Raw genomic sequence first — 20,276 nt, 5'->3', positions numbered from 1 at the left:
TTTATTACTTCCCACACATATGTTTAATTTAAAAAAATTGCCCCACCCACACAAGCCCCACCTCCTGTGCACCCCCACCTTTGACCCACCACCCCCCTCAATCCCACCCCCCACCCTTCTCCACACACACACGGGGAGAGGAGAGGGATGAGGGGGGTGGTGGGTCGTTGGGGGAGCGCACCTACCCCCCAACCCTAACCCTCCCCCAACCCCCCAACCCCCCTTTACATCTCCTTTATTCTTTTCTTGGAATTCAAAATCAGATAATTATAAGGAAAGCATTTATAATTAAACAAAAGTAATAACATTGAACAAAATCTTCTTTCGCAGCAGTCTGATGGTTTGTTTTGGTTTTGAAACTCGATCAACATATTCTGTTCAAAAGAAAGAGTGAAGAACAATTAGGGCATACAAAGATGATTATATTATGATATTAATAAAATAATAAATATAACATTTACCTCCACATGATAGAGTGTCGTGTCAGATTCCTCCAGAAGATTAAGTTGTGTGTTTGCTTCATCCAGACAGGTGTTTAAACTGAAAAATAATAATAATAATGAGTCAAAGACACACACACACACACACACACACACACACACACACACACACACACACACACACACACACACACACACACACACACACACACACACACAGACAGAGGGATAATTTCTTACCTTTGACTCGACTCATTCAAGGTCAGAGGACGTGAGAGAACTTCTTGCCAGCCAACAAAAATGTCAATCAATTCTCTTCTGAACGATCGAATGTCTTCAAGGAATCATTCATTTTTAGCCACTCATCGTGTAATTCAAAGGCCTCTTTTTCTAGATCAGTTATCAACGATGTTCTTATTGGGGACAACCTGTTAGAAAAAGACATACAATAATTATTGGTTGTACAGTGATATCATTCTGTATAAAACAACAAATAATGGATTGGGTTAAGATCTCACCTGTCATCTTGTGAAAACAATTGATCCACAACGTCGTAGAAATTATCTGCACAATCCATTCTCTAAATAAAACATACGAAGCCCAAGCAATAAATACGAAGCCCGAGCATACGGAGCAATAAACAGCCTCCTGTTGATGACGTAATGAGAGATTGCCAACAATGGGTTTTTCACGGTGTGTCCCACATAGGAAACTAGAACGGGCACTCAGTAGAACGGGCACCTTCGCCAATGCTACATTTTGCCCCCCCCCTTCCCCAGAAACCGTTGATTGTGAGGGTATTTAATCCCATTCCACATCTGCCATCTCATATGTGTTATGATGGCTTAAAAACATTAAATTTCCTGGTTCATATCGTATATTACAAGATTGGGCATTGAATTCACAACATTTTGGCATTGGTTGCATGCAAATTGGATAAAAATCGACTGCACTATGGCAAAATGACGATTTTGACCTTTTCATGACCTCGACCTTGACCTTTGTACTCTTAATTTTGCAATTGGGATTAGAGTGTGGGGAACAGAACAGTCAACATTTTGGTGTTGGTTTCATGCAAATCGGATAAGAATTGACCGTGTTATGACTAAAACCGCACATTTTGCAATGTCGTGACCCCCCCTGACTTTTGACTCCCAACCGCTAATAAGGGTTATTACGTCATTGTGTCATGTCACATATCACAAGATGGGGCATTGAATTCTGAACATTTTGGCATTAGTTGCATGCAAATTGGATACAAATTGACCGTGCTATGGTAAAAAGACGATTTTGACCTTTTCATGACCTTGACCTTTGACCCAATGGCTCCCAAAATCTAATCAAATGGTCCTCGGATAAAAACCAATCATCCCACCACATTTGCTGCGATTCAGTTCAATACTTTTGGAGTTATGCGAATAACAAACAAACACACATATTCACAAATAAATAAATAAATACACAGCGATCAAAACATAACCTTCGCAACAAAGTTTGCGAAGGTAATGACTTCGGAATTTTTTTGGCTTGGTTCGGGTGAGGCAGCTTGGCTGACTCCAGACTGACTCATTTTAACACGAAAATGAAACGGCTTGCTTTGAATGATTTTGAGAAAACGTACATAAAATAACACATAATGTTGAATTTGGAAAGACCATGCAAAATAAGAGCATTAAGAGAAGTTTATCACTTCATTTCTGCTCAACAAAGACACTTATACCAAGAACCAAGTTCCAAGTTATTCTTTGTGAATATGCTCGATGGAAATGAATGTTATAAGAAAATTAAGTTAATCCCTGAAGTAGAACATGAACAAATATTCGTTGGTTCGCTCTTTGAGTGGAATGAAAATATGAAAGGGAAGAAGTGCTTTTATCAGTAAGTCTCAATCTTTCATAGTCTCAATTTTACATTTGCTTGTATGGGAGAGAAGGGGGTAGGTGGGGAGAAAATCGGTCTCCTATTTTGAGCTTTTGGGGCTTGAGTCAGAAAGTTTTCCCCTTTTTCCCCATTAATTTGAACGGGTATCCCAGAAGCCCCATTATATATATATATATATATATATATATATATATATATATATATATATATATATATATATATATATATATATATATATATATATATATATATATATATATATATATATATATATATATATATATATATATATATATTAGATGATTCAAGGTTGTACACATTTAGGGTTAATCTCATGAGTTTGTTCCAATGTGAAACACGTTTTTTCTACTACCAAAGAAGTTTGACGGTGGAATGTGAATGATTAAAACAGTGGCTACATTGCAATTACAGTGTTGTCTTCAAGTGGTCAGGTTCGATCTGTGACCTGCTACAGGTACCATGTAAACCTGTACTAACCTGTTCCATGGTCGGGTTGTCGGCGACTAAACCGTCTCCCCCACCAGGTTTTCTGGTGAGGAGGGTGTTTGGATATGGACACCCAGCAGGATTAAAAACAAAACCTGTCAAAGGGCGGAGGAGCTCCTTGTGAGCCAACGGCCATCCATATCTAGTGCCCAACTGTGTCTGCGGACGTCCTCCTGCAGTTGGGTCACTTCTTACTAGGAGGTTGGTGGCAGGATTTGCACTCCGGCCACCGTAAAACCTTTCATTCCGCAAAACGCAAAAACGCAAAAAAATCTGAAAACCCACTCCGTGGGAGTACCTCCTGTGCAGCTTCCCTTCGCAGGGCAGCTCACTGGATGACGGGATTGGGGCAAAGCCTTCGGGACCCCCAATCTTTGATAGGAGGGAAACCACGGGGTAACATCCCTGGGTCAGATTGCGGGAGAGTGCGTCGGAGTGGTGCTGAGGTGTCGTCCACCAGACGGCGGTCTCCTTGGGTTAACCTGAGGCGGTCCCATCGGGTGGGTACCTGGAATGTCCTATCCCTAAGAGAGGATGATCACCTGTCTCTGTTATCATCTGAGCTCAAGCGATCAGGGATCTGTGGCATCCATGCCGAACTTCTCAAGGCTGGTGGAAATGCTGCACTCGTGTCGTTGCATGCAGTTTTGTGCTCTGCCTGGAACACAGGCATCATCCCAACTGACTGGAAGAGGGGCCTTGTTGTCCCTCTCTGGAAAGGGAAGGGTGATCGCCAAGACTGCAACAACTACCGAGGGGTGACGCTGCTCTCAGTGCCGGGCAAGGTCTTTGCTCGGATAATTCTCGATAGGGTTCGCCACCATCTGCTTGAGCACCAGCGTCCAGAGCAGTCAGGCTTTACACCAAAGAGGTCAACGATTGACCCTATCCTTGCACTTCGTGTCCTCACCGAACGCAGACGAGAGTTTCGGCAGGGGCTGCTTGCAGCCTATGTTGATCTCTGTAAAGCGTTCGATTCAGTGAATCGGGATGTCCTCTGGAGGATTCTTGGTCTTCGTGGGGTGCCACCAAAACTGATCGATCTGATGTCTGAACTCTACTCTGGTACTGAGAGTGCTGTGAAGTGTGGTGGTACCATCTCGGACTTATTTCCAGTTGTTACTGGAGTTCGTCAGGGATGTGTACTTGCCCCCACACTTTTCAGCACTTGTATGGACTGGATTCTAGGGAGGATGTCGGAGAGATAAAGTTGCGGTGCGTCATTTGGAATTGTCAAGATCTCGGACCTTGACTTTGCAGATGATGCAGTCATCTTTGCGGAGACTTTAGACATCCTCTTGGGGGCCCTCGAGGTGCTGAATGAGGAGTCGGAGCCGTTGGGATTACGGGTTTCTTGGGTCAAAACTAAGATCCAGGCTTTCGGTGACATCTTGGATGCTGCTGTCCTGTCTGTGTCTGTTTGTGGTGAGGATGTTGAGGTCGTGGAGAGATTCACTTACCTTGGCAGTGATATTCATGTCTCTGCTGGCTGCGAGTCAGAGGTCAATAGACGTCTGGGTCGGGCCTGGGGAGTCATGGATTCACTGGATCATGGGGTGTGGCGCTGCCGGTACCTGTGCGGGAGGACGAAAGTCCGAGTCTTCAGGTCCTTGGTACTTCCAGTCTTGCTCTATGGGTGCGAGACTTGGACTCTGACCAAGGATCTGAGACGGAGACTTAATTCCTTTGGTACCAGGTCTCTTCAGAGAATCCTTGGCTATCGCTGGTCGGATTTTGTGTCCAACAAGCGGTTGCTGAGAGAGACTCGGATGAGATTTGTTACCTGCATAGTCCGTGAGCGTCAGTTGCGGCTGTATGGACATGTGGCTCGTTTTCCTGACTCTGATCCTGCTCACCAGATTCTCTCAGCGAGGGAGTCTCATGAGTGGAGGAGGCCAGTGGGCCGACCACGTGCCTCATGGTTGCAACAGGTTGAACATCATCTCAAGGAGATGGGGATGGGCCTGGCATCTGCCTGGGGGATGGCCAGACGGAGGCCCCTGGAGTACCGGCGGAAAGTGGACGCAGCGACGTGCTGTTCTGGCACATGCTCCCATACCTGACCTGACCTTTAAGTGGAAATTGAAATGTAGCAGTGTATCAGCATAGCAAACCTGTTGTGCATTTTGTGATACAAGCACCAAATTTGGCACAAATGTACATTAATATGTTGCGAACATTTTCAGATATTGGGCCACTTGAAATTCTCTCTTTATGTCCGCCATATTGGATTTCAAAATGGCCACCACTTGAAATCTACATTTGCTATTATCTCTGGACGTAATGCAGCTATTGACTTGATTCTGGTATCTAAATGTATGTTTTTGGGGGCAAGGAATCCAATGGTACCATTTTCAACTTAATATTATTTATCACAGTCTGTTATATAATTTTATTTGGAAATTATCTAGGCAAATATTGGATTCAACACAATACTTTGAAAAGAATGTCTTAGTTCTGTAAATGTCTTAGGTATAATACTGACATGCGACATGGTCTAGTATTTGAGGCTAGGTGTACTGGTATCTGAGGCTAGGTATATACCGGTACTGAAGATACGTGTACATAAACAGTGTCATGTTAACAAGTTCAGCATTGCCACAAATACATGTATGTTGTTGACTCATTGTCATGTGCAGTCCCTTTCACACACACAGAGTGCTGTGCACTGAAAGGCAGCCTTTTTGCACTTGCAGCGCCTCACAACCCTTTCTTGCACTTGAAAGAAACCAGCTCAATGCAGCTGTGAGCTGCCTCAGTTAGCCTGGTCCAGTAAGGTGTGTACTGTCCTTCTCCAGTCCTTGACCAACCCCAGTTGGTTGGTGGAGGTAGCTCTGGTGCTGGCAGCAGTATCTGACCCCACACATCTCCACCTTGATACACTGCCCCCTTGACATGTTCCTCCAGAGCTGCCTTCGTTGGAGGGATGAGCTGCACATTGTTCTTCCTTGTGAAGAGTTTCCTCCTGGCCTTGTCAATATCTGTGCATTTGCTGGTTCGATCATACAACAGGATCACGAACCTCTCAATGATGCGCATTGCATCGTCTGGTATGTCACGAGGTGCAGAGGACAGCAGCAGCAGTGCTTCAGTGAGTTCTGGCAGTACCATCCAGACTGCCCACGCAGTCTTCTTGCCATGTCTATGAAAACTAGACACAGTGTCGCATCCAGTTAGAGCGTGGAACATTGGCAGTGCACGAGCCTTCTCTCGTCCCAATCCAGCTGCTATTTCATGTGCTGCTCAGTATCGGGAACTCTGGCCTGTTCCGAATGCCAGCCATAGTTTGTCTTCTGGTTGCAACTCCTGTGCCAGGGACACTGCCAGCACCACAACATCGGTGTCTACAGTCCGGATGAGTATTGCATGGTGTCCATGCTGGACTGCGTGAGATGCATGCAGCAACATCCGACTGTCAGCTTCTTCATGGTTGCATGGGGCGAGTGAGGTCAGATCTGGCAGTAGTGGCTTGCTGAGCACTGCCTCTCCATCAGTAATGACGAGTTGCTTGTCCTCCTGGTCAAACCATTCCATGAGAGCTACTGAGAGGAACCTGAACAGCTCGGTCTTGTTGCTGTCCACTCGTAGGAAGTTCTGCCAGTTTCCTGGTATGGCTGCGGCAGCCACCACACGTCTCCGCACACCTTGTCCCCGCTTTGCACGTGTACTACCTTTCTACCACGTGTACTACCATGTGTACTACCTAGTGAATCAGCAAGGTAAGTATCCCAGACCAGATCCAGGCATGACACTGTTTGCAGCTTCGTGGACATATATGGGATGAAGATCTGTTGTGCATACTCTTCAAAGGTCTTTGATGCAGCCGGCTTCAGCATCTGGACGATGGCTGCTCCATCAAGCACAATACAGGTCGTGACAGGAGTCTCTGTCTTTGCGTCGGAGACTTCTTCCAAGCATGTGAGGAGATCACTCTTGGTACCAGTGCAGAGGCTTCCACCATCAGACAATGCAGGAGGACATGCCAGATTCTCGTGACAAAAGAACTCCTCAAGGTTTCCATCCCTCGTCTGGCAGCCAATGTACAGGCGTGCGAAGAGTTCACGGTCATTCTTGATGGAGGCGAGTTGTTGCTGACCTATGCTCTGGCTTCTTGGAGTGGAAGTGCTGAACACCTTCAGCTTGTTACGAGGAATGGGTGCGTCCACTGCCTTTGTTCTGTTCAACAGACACTCTTTGGTGAAAACCTCGAACTGCTCTTGGCCAATCCTCTTGGCATTCATCATGGTCTCCACAGCAGCAGGATCTGAGATCTCCTTTGTGTCCAGTTTGACTACATCCTGACTCTCCTCCTCGAATCGGTTGCCCATCTCCTCTATGACACCGACGAGAGAGCGAACATCTTTCACAAATGAGGCCTGTACACTTGGCGTCTGATCATGATGACGTGTGTCTGCTGTTTGCCGTCTCCAGTGTTGGTTCCCATCCTGGAATTCTTCGATTACCCTGGCAACTTCTGGTCCCGCAACCATCCATCGATGTAGGGCACTAGGGTTGTCAGTGAGCCCAACTGCTCCACCGTCTCCTTTGATGCAGGCATTATTCTGCTCATGTGCCTGGTCAATGGGGATTGAAGAGAACACCCTCTGTGTTTTCTGAACGGTGAAGTGGCTTTCCCTGAATTTCCTGGCTACATCTGGGTGTTTGATGGTGAGTTCGGCCATGTCCTTCAGGTTCACTGGTATCCACCTATAGCATAGTGGGTGTGATCCAGTGCATGGAACCAGGGGACCAGCTCTGTCAGAGCATCGAGGTACATCATTAACGATCCCTGCCTGAGAGAATGCACATACACTAGAACCAACAGTTCTAGTTCCAGCACGGTTGCCCAGTAGTGAAACTGGGGGATGTCTTCTCCTCTCTGGCAACACCAGTCTTCAAACTCCGGAAGGTCCTCTGCATCCCTGGTTTCTCCCAGACAGTAGTGGTTGTAGGCACGGTGTTGCAGGATGTACAGTGCTGCTGTCGTCACTTGATGTGCTCTTCTTGTGCGCAAGACATGGGATGTCGCAGGAATGAGTCTGCTGTCCCTGCTGTCGCAATCTCGGCTTGCACAAGTGCTTGCACCCAACCACTCCCTTTCAGCCAGTCCCCCAGTATCCTCAGTGCTGCCATCTCTATGTGGAGGCCACCAAACATCACCACTATCTGGTCTTCACCATAGCTCTCTGGCCACTTCCACTGTATCTGCTTGGCCAAAGCAAACAGTGGCTGATCAACGGTGACCACTGGTGTCTGTCCAGGATTCAGGTGTTTCACAGCATTCTTCACGACGTCCATTGAGTGCCGGATCATGGCCACTGTGTGGGATAATGTGTGAGTACCGGATCACTGTGTGAGTGCCGGATCATGGCCACTACCATTGGATTCCTTGCCCCCAAAAACATACATTTAGATACCAGAATCAAGTCAATAGCTGCATTACGTCCAGAGATAATAGCAAATGTAGATTTCAAGTGGCGGCCATTTTGAAATCCAATATGGCGGACATAAAGAGAGAATTTCAAGTGGCCCAATATCTGAAAATGTTCGCAACATATTAATGTACATTTGTGCCAAATTTGGTGCTTGTATCACAAAATGCACAATTCTTTTGAATATTTGGGCTAAGCCGCCCCACTAAGGTTCATATTTGCAACCGAGTCGGTTTTGGAAGAAGGCTGGCAGTGGTCACACAGTGTGCGAATCCAGGTTCCTGTGGACTATCACTAGCATCCACAACAATGACTACAACATTATTGTCTCATCCTCTTTGCATCATCACAAAGCAATATCTCCCTGAAAAACTTAATCATCCTCAGTTTTGATATCTTCTACATCACCATTTCTCCATTTCCTTTTCATTTTCTTCTCTCTCTTTCCTTTCAACATGTGCCAAATGCTGCTTTGGTCAATATTTATTGACACTTTTGATTCTCATTTTCATCTCACCTTTCTGGTACTCATAAAACTTTTGTCCCATTTCATCGAATCATACACCTGTCCTTTTAATGCCTCTCTGAATCACATTGTCAAAATCTTTGTTGGGGAAAAAGTGGAGAAATCTCTTGGAGAAACTCGCTTTTTGCTGCTGCTTTTCAAGTTTAATAATGAAGCAATAAATGAAAAGAAGATTTCATCAGATTTGTCCACGTTTAATAATTGAGCAACAATCTGAAATAGTCTTATCATTTCTCACCTTTTTTCGGTTTGCCTTCCCTTGGTTTCAATGTTGGCTCTCTCCCACAAAACCATACCTTTTTTGGCAGTTCATATCTGGCATCCTTTTACCCTCGCCGAACGAGAGGGTATTGCGTTTGGGTCCGTTTGTTTGTTTTTTTTGCAAAATTTGTTGTCGCAAAATCGAAGATTTTTCAAGTATATTGGTCAGCCGAGTTTGTTTTTCTGTCTGTTTGATTGTCACCTACAGGTCAGAATTTTAAACCGATCTTCATGAAACTTCACCACAGAGTAGTTTGCCATAATGAAGAAGCCTATTGTTTTTGAGGTCAAAAGGTGAACAACTAAGGTTGTATTTCTAAAATCCTCAATTTTCATCCGATTGACTTGAAATTTGAAAAGGATTTATATTTCGGGTTACTGAATTCAATGAGACAATTATTTTTGAGGTCAAATTTGTTTTATGGATTTTGCAAGTATCATGCTCTGAATGACGTCGTCTTGTTCTTTCTATCTTTGTTTTGTCTGTCTTTTTATCGCCTCCAGGTCACAATTTTAAACTGATCTTCAGGAAACTTCACCACATAGTAGAGTTTGTCATAAGGAAGAAGGCTATTGTTTGAGGTAAAAAGGTCAACATCGACCAAAGGTCAACAACTTAGATGAGATAAAATCCTCAATTTTCATCCGATTGACCTGAAATTTGAAGTGGATTTATATTTCAGGTCACTGAATTCAACTAGCCAATTATTTTTGAGTTCAACAAAGACCAAAAGGTCAACATAGGCCCAAGGTCAACAACTAAGGTGGTATTTCTAAAATCCTCAATTTTAATCCGATTGACTTAAAATTTGAAGAGCATTTGCATATCACGTCACTGAATTAAACTAGCCAATTAATTTGGAGATCCACATTGGCCAAAAGGTCAACATAGGCCGAATTTCTAAAATTGTCAGTTTTCATCTGATTCACTTGAAATTTGAAGATGAGTTGCATATTTGGTCATTGAATTCAACCACCAATTACTTTTGAGGTCAAATTTGTTTAATGGATTTTGCAAATATCATACTTTGCACGACATCTTATTTTTGTTTGTTTGTTTGGCCGCATAGAACTTTCGTGTTTTTCTCCACAACTGCATGTCGGATTGTAATGAAATTATCACCATCGGTGCGACTACTCTTGTAGAATGTTTTAATCATAATTATGCTGGCATCGGTCACGTGGTGTGGCAGCCATGGTTGAAAAACTTTGGACCTCTGTATCTCTGAAAGCACAAGGAAAAAATTGAACCTTAGCATGGAAAGTAGTCCTCATGGGGAATAAGTGTGATTTTTTTTAAAGGACGTCATCGATGCCTTCATTATGATGTCATAATTGCAGATGTAGAACACCACATCAGATCAGTATGAAAAATTTTAAGTGTCATCTCGGGATAAAATGGTCCACAGAAAAAAATTGGATGATATCATCGGTCACGTGATTTGGCAGCCATATTGTTTGTTTCTTTTTAAACCTTCAAAAATCTTCTTCTCTGAAGTGGCTGAACAAATCCAGCTGAAATTCTACACGTATGCCCGCCTATCAATGAGGAACAAAAGGTTCACACATATGATGTCATAGGTCACATGGTTTGGCAACCATATTGGATTTACCCAAACACTAATAAAAAAAAAATCTTCTCCAGAACGGCTGGACAAATCGAGTGGAAACTTAACACAAATATTCCCCAAGCCATGGGTATATACGTTTGTTTAGAAATAATTGATAAGTCACATAGTTTGGCAGCCATATTAGATTGAAGAAAAATGTTAAATGTTTTCTATAACTGCATATTCGATCGAAGTGAAACTTCACATTTATGATCTAGTCGTAATGGGGAATACATGTTTTAAATTTCAACTTGATCGGATGCATGGTCTGGCAGCAAGAATGATTTAATTTTTGATACGGGTTCTTTTGGGGGGGTTTTTTTTTGTATGAGGCTCACTTGGCTGTGCCTGGATGGGTTTGAGGGTAGAGTAGTAGCAGCTGAAATGTGAATCCTATACAGGTTCCTTCTGATTACTCCAATGCAGTAATCATTGCATTCATGGGTCAGGATCTGATTACTCATGGGTCAGGTGTCGGATCAAAGTGGGACGTCTCGGGACCCGGTCATCACTGCCAGAAGTTATAAAGTGGCATTTCTAATTACATCTGTTATTAATTACATAACACACCAGTACACAAAATACACCACACAAAAGCAGTCCTGGCAAGGGTCTGCAATCTCAGATTGCTCTTTTGTTGATTAAAGTGTCGCAATCTCCCCCACACCCCTCCAAACCTAGGTGTTTCTCATTGTTGAAAAAAATTTATTCTCTCGATGATTTGAGTCCCCAGTGGTAGCTGAGAAAGCATGGAGAAGTGATGACCTCAACACCTCCAGGAATTCGAATGAATTTTGAGTGATGGCTCACCATTCTTCAGGTCTAGATAGGTCTACATTTGAATTGCGTCAATTATGTAAAAGAATAGTATATCATTAAAGAAGATATGTGAAATCATAAAGGTTTCAAAAGACAAATATTTATGTTTCAGCGGTTAGTTTTTATAAAGCTCTGAAGAACAATCGAAAAAAAAAAAGTCCAGAATATTCCAGCTATTTATTTCATAAAATGCTCAAAACCACCTTCAATGGAGATATTTCATTTCTTAAATACCATGTCGGGTGATGAACAGTGAGCTCATTTCCATATTTAAATATTGTCGGGTTTGAAAAGGCCTCGCAGGAGTCCAAATGTCGAATCCAAGAAATGTAATGCTGAAAGGTTATTGATAAAATGCAAAGAAATATATGAAAGGTCTCATTTGCATGTAGTAGAGGGGACACGGAAATGGTGAGATATAACACTAACTAGTAAATACCTGCTCCCTCAAGGAGTGAATGATGGTTGCAGTGATGTCTTGTACAATACCACGTGTACAGTCTTTTATAAAAATTCTGGTTGTGTCCTCCCCACACCCTCCTCCCCGCACCTTATAAAATTCTGGCTGTGGCACCAACCCCCGAGCCCCTTATCAGTATCAAAGTACCAAAAACGTGAATGCATCCTCCCTCCCCACCTTCAGGGTGCAAGGGACCACTTTTAATTGTGTCCATAACCGGCTCACAGGTACCTCTGGAGCGTGTTCAGAATTCGGTGGAGATTGACCAAGCCATTTTTGATTCTATAAGGTTCATTCACTCAAACATACATACATGCATTCCCAAGTTGGGTCCGAAATCAATATCGAGTTTTTTAGACCAGTAAAACATCAAGAAGATCGCTGTTTAAAGTTGCAGCAAAATAATTAACGCGGGAGTGCATCACAGCAATAACGGGCCAAATGGCTTAATTTCCTACTTTAAAGTTGTACATGAGTTAGTGACTGCTGCTTACAATTGGTATAGTCCCTTGAAGACTGTGACTCCTTTGTATATTACTTTCCATTCTGCATTTGGAATTTAAATGCAAGTGGTTTGATTCCCGACAGGAGTGTGGAGGGGAAACAATGTTCCTCCCCTCTCCCCGCCGCAGGGCCCACCCAACATATGACGATCAATTGCCAAAACGCCGATATTTAATGATTTGATTTAAATTTGATAAAGAAATGCAAAAAAAATTTATTGGTTGTGACGTTGACTGAGCGTAAGTTACAACTAACCAGAGAGTTCATAGAACACGATACCCCATGCAGTGTTCAAGGTTATACAATGGGGCCTTGCCATTCACAGGGGTTACATTCTTGAAAATCCCTGTCAACCACAAATCCGCAAACTTAGGGGATACTGGGGGCAATGGTGCTCGGGACTTCAACTTTAAAATTTGTCCAAACTGTACCCTTAATTAATATATTTGTGCATTGTTTTTGTGTTCTTTATTTTCATAAATAAAAGTTATTAAGAACATAAAATTAAGCATTATCATTATTTTGGATGCAGCCTGTGGCTGCTGGTTGCATCATTGCTGGGAGCACGGCTGTGCTGCTGATGCAGTGCCCACTGTTTCCAGTAAGTTGATACTCATTTTGCTGACCTCAGAAGGATGACGGGCTGAGTCAACCCACCAGGTATTGTTTAACCGAGCAGTATGAGCCTGAAATAGTCACGAAAAAACGATCAGCAGTGAGCCCACAATTATGGAGAAATCTCGATCGCCAACTCTGCTTTCCTCTTTTCATGACCATTGGCTTTAATCTCAATCTGCAAAGGCTTGAGTACCATACGGATGCCTCCTTCTTTGGAGGTGATATGTTGGTATAATTTAGGTACATGACGTCATAATCAGTGTGCTTCTTTGGTTGAATTTGATATTCCTGCCTGCAAACTTATTGACTGGTGATCAGCAGGGCAGAGACAATGTGCTCGTGTGGCAGGCGATGCTTGTTGCAGGCAGGTCGTGCAGCAAGTGCTGTGATGGGACACGAATTGTGCCCTGATGTCTCATCAATTTATTGTGTTTGATTCAGAATGCACACACACACACACACACACACACACACACACACACACACACACACACACACACACACACACACACACACACACACACACACACACACACACACACACACACACACACACACTGCCAGCACCACCCCATTTTTATATTCTTCCCAGTAAGTTTCTTTAAATTATTTCGCTTTCCCCATCCTTTGAATAACCCTCTGTTCATAAATTCCTGCAGCCATAGTCCAAAGGTTATGTTTTTGTCATTGTTAAGTACTGTTTTGTGTTGTCTTCTTGGAGGCCTGTTGGATTCGTGCCTCTGTCCTTCATGTTGTCATTTATTGAATAGAATTGTGTTTCATGTTATTTTCATTGTCAGCATTTGTATCAAACCTTGAAACATTTGGAGGAGGATGCTCTCTTACTTTGCAATAAGGATGGGTGTCAAAATTCACAAGTTTCGGTGCAAACTGAGCCTCATTATTGTTTGCTCTTGATGTTGATTGCAGGGATGAAACCCCATGTGTCAGGGGCTGTCCAAGAAGACCATTTAATTTGCGAACCATAATTTTAGCTAATAATTTGCAATCTGTTCAAGTGTTAGCATTAACTTCCCTGCTCTTCACAAAAGACACCGTGAAATCGATTTCATGGCCAAAACCAGTGCTCACAGATGGCTCCTCTGACATAGCACCCTTCCAATGAACAGTACACATTGATAACTCCCCCTGCCTGTGAAATACCAGGATGGCTTTATAGCTGGGTAGGGATTTGAACTCGGGCAAGAGAGCTCAGAGGCGTGTGTGCACATCTCTAAGTTATCCTGCCATCCCAAAGCAGATATCCTGGGTTAGTGATGACTGTAGGGGAGCAGTTTACTTAGTATGTGAAGATTTGCTCATTATACAAATACCAGAGCTTTAGGCCAAAAACGGCCCGTGAGTCACTCTAAAGTTATTCTGTGAATAATGTGGAGAGTGCTTGGACGAACTAATTGACAGAACCTATTATTGGTGAAACTATCCAAGGTTTTGTGGTTTTATAATAGGATTGGTCTCTATTGCTTACTTTTATTTATTTGCAGTTATCACAAATACCACAGCTAGAAACGACAAAGTAATTTCAAACCATCCCAATGTCGTACACAAGTCGATTTAAAGTCATGGGATACAAGATTTTACTGGCAATGCTTCACAAGCCTTTGTGTAATGCTATTTGGTATTCTGTAGGGTGTCTCCAAACCTTCATCACAGTCTATACTAGAAGGGCACTCGGTAGAGTGCATACCTCCACCACACAATGCCTGATCCACGAGAACATATCGAGCCCAATACATTTTTCATATATCATGCTATATATCGTTTATGGCCCTATCTCAATGGTGAAGAATGACTTAAAAAATTAAATAATTCTCATATCCAGATCCGGATTCGGATCTTCACCAAAATCGAATCCGTTTGACCTTATCACACACCCAACCTGTCTGCAAAGTTTCGTCCGAATCCGCCACAACTTTTTTGAGATATCGTGCTATATATCGTTTTTGACCTTATCTCTCAATGGTGAAGAATCACTTTTAAAATTCTAGTAGTCGGATCCTGATCCAGATCTTCGCCAAAATCTAAGCAGTTCGTCCTTGTCACACACCCAACCTATCCACAAAACTTTACCGAGATCCGTCCAAAACTTTTTGAGATATCCTGTACAGAGACAAACAGACAGAAAGGGGTGAAAACATAACCTCCTCCACCTTCGGTGTTGGAGGTAATAAACTCTTACTCTCATATCTGCTGCAGATTTTTGATACTTTTGGAGGTGGCATTCTTTTTCCATTGCTCACATTCTGCGTTCCCTCGTTATTTCAGATTCTGTAGTTATTGTCTCGCCGTATTTGGTGTTGAAACGCATACTGGGGACCCCGAACTAGACTTGAATCCATGTGTATCACTTGTGCGTGTGCACGAATGCTCTTCCATGGTATTCCATTGAACGAGTGACTTGATAAACTACTCGTGCTTGCCACACATTCCAATCAGTAATTACTCACCGAATGCTTTCATCAAGTCATGGAAGTTTGACATGACAAACTAGTCCCGTCTGTTCCGTGTAATAATACATCACAGTTCTCTTTCCTCTTCAATTGACCTTTGATTGTCTTCATCGTTCCTTTTTGAAACCCTGATGGAACTCAGCTCCTCGTAAGACAGGAAACCATCTCTAGTTGCTGATATGCAGATGTGGGCTTTGGGCATAATTACAAATGGGTGTCTGATTAATTTTGTTCGGCTGGCGTATCTTTCTAAAAATTAAATTGAGGAATTATCTTCCACAAAATAATGTATATTGGACAAATGACAAGCCTCCTTGTCCAGTCAAAATGTGAGTTGGAAGGGAAGAAATTGCAACAGAATTAATTTTGCTGCAATGCATTTTGAGAAGGTCCCCAAAACCACACACGAAAAGTCCCACTGAATCCTCGCAGGGGAATATGCCTAATTTGCCTAAATCCAATATGGCGGCCAAATGTCAAGATTTTTTTTCCAGTCTCTACACCGACACCACATACACTAGGCCAATAAAGATGTTTACTATTCACAAAATGGTTTTCTTAAACACACAGGACAATGATACATAAAGCACAAATGATCCATGTTAATGCAGTTATTATTAACTTTGAGCCATATATACCAGTGAAGAGACTTCAAGTAATGGTAAATTTCGTGCTGTGGGGCCAAAATAGTGAGTACCAAAAATTCATCGACAAATATAAAACGGTGTGTATTTGTCTGTCCCCCTTTATAAGGACGATTTAGGAAGGCTTTTAAAGGCAAATCTTTTAACACGACCATGTGTTCACTACAGTCAATTTGTCTGGATTAAAAAAAAACTGGAAAAACATTTTCCATAAAAGAGTAATTACGTCACTTCTTTGAGTGGTGTATTTTTATAGGTTTTCAGGTAAATCCAATATGGTTGCCAAACCATGTGACTAACGACATCATAGGTGTGACTTTTGTTCCTGGTGATGGTCGTATGGCAGCTTAGCTGCCGGAGTAGCTATAATTTCTTGAAGCACGACTGTGTCGCTGATGCAGTGCCGCTCTACCAGTACACACACTGGAACTGGTACTCATTTTGCCGACCTCAGAAGGATGACAGGCTGAGTCAACCCCCTGGTGTATTAATTCAGTGGCCGACGAGGCTTGAACTCAGGACCCAAGGATCCCAAGCTGCCACCCTAACCACTGAGCCAACACCAGGCTGCACTTTTGTTCCTCATGGATAGGCGGTCATATGTGTAAAGTTTTGCCTCGATCTTTTCAGCCATTTCAGAGATTTTTTGCAGCTTAAAAAAAAACAATATGGCTGCCGGCAACTAAACCGTCTCCCCCACCAGGTTTCCTCGTGAGGAGGGTGTTTGGATATGGACATCCAGCAGGATTAAAAACAAAACCTGTCAAAGGGCGGAGGAGCTCCTTGTGAGCCAACGGCCATCCATATCTAGTGCCCAACTGTGTCTGCGGACGTCCTCCTGCAGTTGGGTTACTTTTTATTAGGAGGTTGGTGGCAGGATTTGCACTCCGGCCACCGTAAAACCCTTCATTCCGCAAAACGCAAAAAAATCTGAAAACCCACTCCGTGGGAGTACCTCCTGTGTAGCTTCCCTTCGCAGGGCAGCTCACCGGATGACGGGATTGGGGCAAAGCCTTCGGGACCCCCAATCTTTGATGAAAGGAGGGAAACCACGGGGTAACATCCCTGGGTCAGATTGCGGGAGAGTGTGTCGGAGTGGTGCTGAGGCGTCGTCCACCAGACGGCGGTCTCCTTGGGTTAACCTGAGGCGGTCCCTTCGGGTGGGTGGCTGGAATGTCCTATCTCTAAGAGAGGATGATCACCTGTCTCTGTTATCATCTGATCTCAAGCATTTGGACATCAGTATTGCAGTACTCTCTGAGGTTCGGAGACCGGATTGCGGTGAGATAATGGTGGGTGGTTACACCTACTATTAGTCTGGTTGCTCTGATGGTTGCCATACTCAAGGAGTTGCTGTAGGTCAGCAGTTCTCCATTGGGGTCAGCTTATTATTGGAGCAAATCACGGCGGATAGCGAGGGTGGCGGATAAGAGGGGGATGGATAAGCGGGGTAATACTTATGAAAATCTTGGATTTTGGCCACCATATTGGCTTTATGCAAATTAATCATATTTCCCATGCAAGGATTCCTGTGGAATTTTAACATGTTGTTCTCAGGACATTATGGAAATGCATATTGTGGTAAAATAAAGTCTGTTGCAGTTTTTCCCTTGATCGTGAAAATATGAGCTAGTTTGACTAGACTCTCCCGATGATCAGGGTTTGAAATGTACTCGGTGTACTGTTTACTTTTACATATATATTTTTATTCAGTGTCTTTGGGGTCTTAAAGCGCCTTAGTATTCATTCGGGGTTTCAAGGTGTTTAAGGGGTATTCAAGGGTCTAGAAAGTCTTAAGGGAACTGTATGCTTTTTTTCTTTTTTTCAGCCACAACTGCTGCTCGGATCGATTCCGCAATTCGACTCAGGTTCAGAGATTCTCGAGATTATCATATGTGTGGATATTAAATCAAGGCACAAACACTGGCATAGCTTTTTCGACGATTGAAGGAAAATTCCCTTCCTTCCCTTCTCCTTCCCTCATGCTTACCTCATCCCAAAGCCCGTCCACCCCCATGGAAGTCTCTGGGCGGTATCTGGGCATTGCTGAGTATGACCCATTTGAACGTGCTGCTTTACCATGCCCAATTTAATTCAGTCCTGCACTAATGGTGGTATAAGAGGGCTACCTCACCCCCTCTGCTTTCCCTAAAGTCTCCCTATCAAATGCATATCGAGAACACCACCTCCCCCTCTCCACTTCCCCCCTCTCTTCCCCACTCTCCTTGTTCCCTCCCCCCTTCTTCGCTCTTCCCCACTTCCTAGCTCCCCTTTACCTGCCCTGCACCTCTCCTCGTTCCCCCTCACCTCCCACAACCACCCCCCCTCAGTTCTAATATTCCCATGAGCGAAGTGAAGTGTTGGATTTGCTCGTATACTAATCTACTTTTATATATTGTTTTATATTGCTTCGAGAAGAATTACTACATTTCCTTTTGTGTGTTCCTCTCGTGTCCTTCTAAATGGTTCCTTCTATTGCAGAATATGAAATGTTACCGTGAGGAACCGCTGCATTAAATTCTAGATCCCGTTTCTTCTTCGTCAATCACGTGAACACGAGCTTTTCAAACAGGCAAGTTTGTGATTGAAGGAAATAATTTTTATTCCAAGTAAATCGATTTTGAGCGGCGTATAAACAAAGAAAATGGACAAAGAACTTTCCAACGGCACCTTTTTTATTATTCTATGACAGCAGCAACTTTTGAGAATGGAGCAGTAAAGGATGGAGAAACTCGGATCCTTTCATGTGCAGACGATGGATTCTTCTCTGATAAAGCAACACCTGAATATTTGAAACTGGCGCTTCAAAAAGGAACCATTCATCTATTAATGTTAAAATGGTGGAATTTAGACTCCAACAACCTGCCCCTCCCCTCCCTTCACCCCTACAAACACACACATACACACACACAACGTATTATTTCAATGGCACCCAAAGGATTCTCACCACTGCAAAAGATTAACTCCAGAAGCCATTCTTTCCTAATGAATTGATGACTTTCATTGATACACTGGCACTTTGTTTGCAACTTTCTGGATTTAATTTCAACCCGAGAACAAACAACTTACTTATAATTACACTTGTGTAACTCAGGCTACATTGCTGTCGTAGCATTTAGAACGCAATTACTTGGCCTTAAATTTGTAGAATACTCCTGCTGTGTACATCCATCCTGCTTGGAATTACCTTGAATCCCCTCACCGACCTGAGTAGCAATAATTGCTGAAACGTACTAAATCGCAGCGCTAGCTACCAACCTGAGAGCATGACATGCATGTTACACGTTCATTGACATCCGAGGCTGTAAAATTGAAGAGCTTGCACCTTATTGGCATAGCCAAGATAATGCTTCACCTTGCCACCTGAGAAGTTAAGAGCAATGCAGGAGGAGATTACAATCTTTCAAAAGTAATTGCTGTCTGCACATATGCCATCAGCAGGATGTATTTAGGTTTGGTAGGGTTGGTAATACAACTGGAAGTGAAACTGCTGTCTACCTTTATGACTACTTTTTTTGCATTCTTGGCTGCTATAACACCTGTATGGTGAGCCGAAAGCTAAACACCATGCCAGGACGACTCCAGGAAATTAGACTCATGTTGTGGTTGCAATTTCTCAGCTGTTTTGTAGAAATTATAACAACAATTGGCTCCATTAAGACAAGCATTCTCCCATCCATCCATCCATTGGGGCCATACTCTGTGCAGAGCGTTGGTGCTGCTTAAGCAGTCTCCTTGGCTATTGGGCACAATCCTGGACGGATCGCCACTCTGACACAGGAGACCAGCAAGATGGCACTCATTTTGCCAACCTCAGAAGGATGACGGTCAGATTCAACCCCACCTGGTATTAATTCAACTGTTGAGGGGGATTTGAACTCAGGATCCCAGGATCCCAAGCCCATCGCCTTAACCTTTAAGCCAACACCAGGCATACCGTTCTCCCACACAATCAATATTTCACTTTCATGTTGATTCCTCTTGTTACCTCTGCCACCGAGGGTGGACGGAGGTTATGTTTTAACTCCTGTTTGTCTGTCTGTGAACAGGATATCTCAAAAAGTTGTGGACGGATTCATACGAAACTTGGTGGACTAAGTTGA

The 20,276-nt window shown here is 43.3% G+C and overlaps 1 long non-coding RNA gene across 1 annotated transcript; it reads left to right on the top strand.

Moving 5' to 3' along the window:
* Positions 1-4,693: 4,693 nt before the first annotated feature.
* LOC147027089 (uncharacterized) lies at positions 4,694-19,660 on the top strand. Its single transcript, XR_015058675.1, has 4 exons — positions 4,694-9,341; positions 9,552-9,629; positions 18,655-18,745; positions 18,866-19,660. It is a non-coding gene; the product is annotated as an uncharacterized LOC147027089 (long non-coding RNA).
* Positions 19,661-20,276: the final 616 nt, after the last annotated feature.

Source organism: Eptatretus burgeri, chromosome 5 (assembly GCF_056783735.1).
Source record: "Eptatretus burgeri isolate ZD-2024b chromosome 5, Ebu_testis_v1, whole genome shotgun sequence".
Lineage (NCBI taxonomy): Eukaryota > Metazoa > Chordata > Myxini > Myxiniformes > Myxinidae > Eptatretus > Eptatretus burgeri.
Note: the sequence above shows the minus strand (reverse complement) of the source record. Positions and strands in the feature narration are given on the sequence as shown.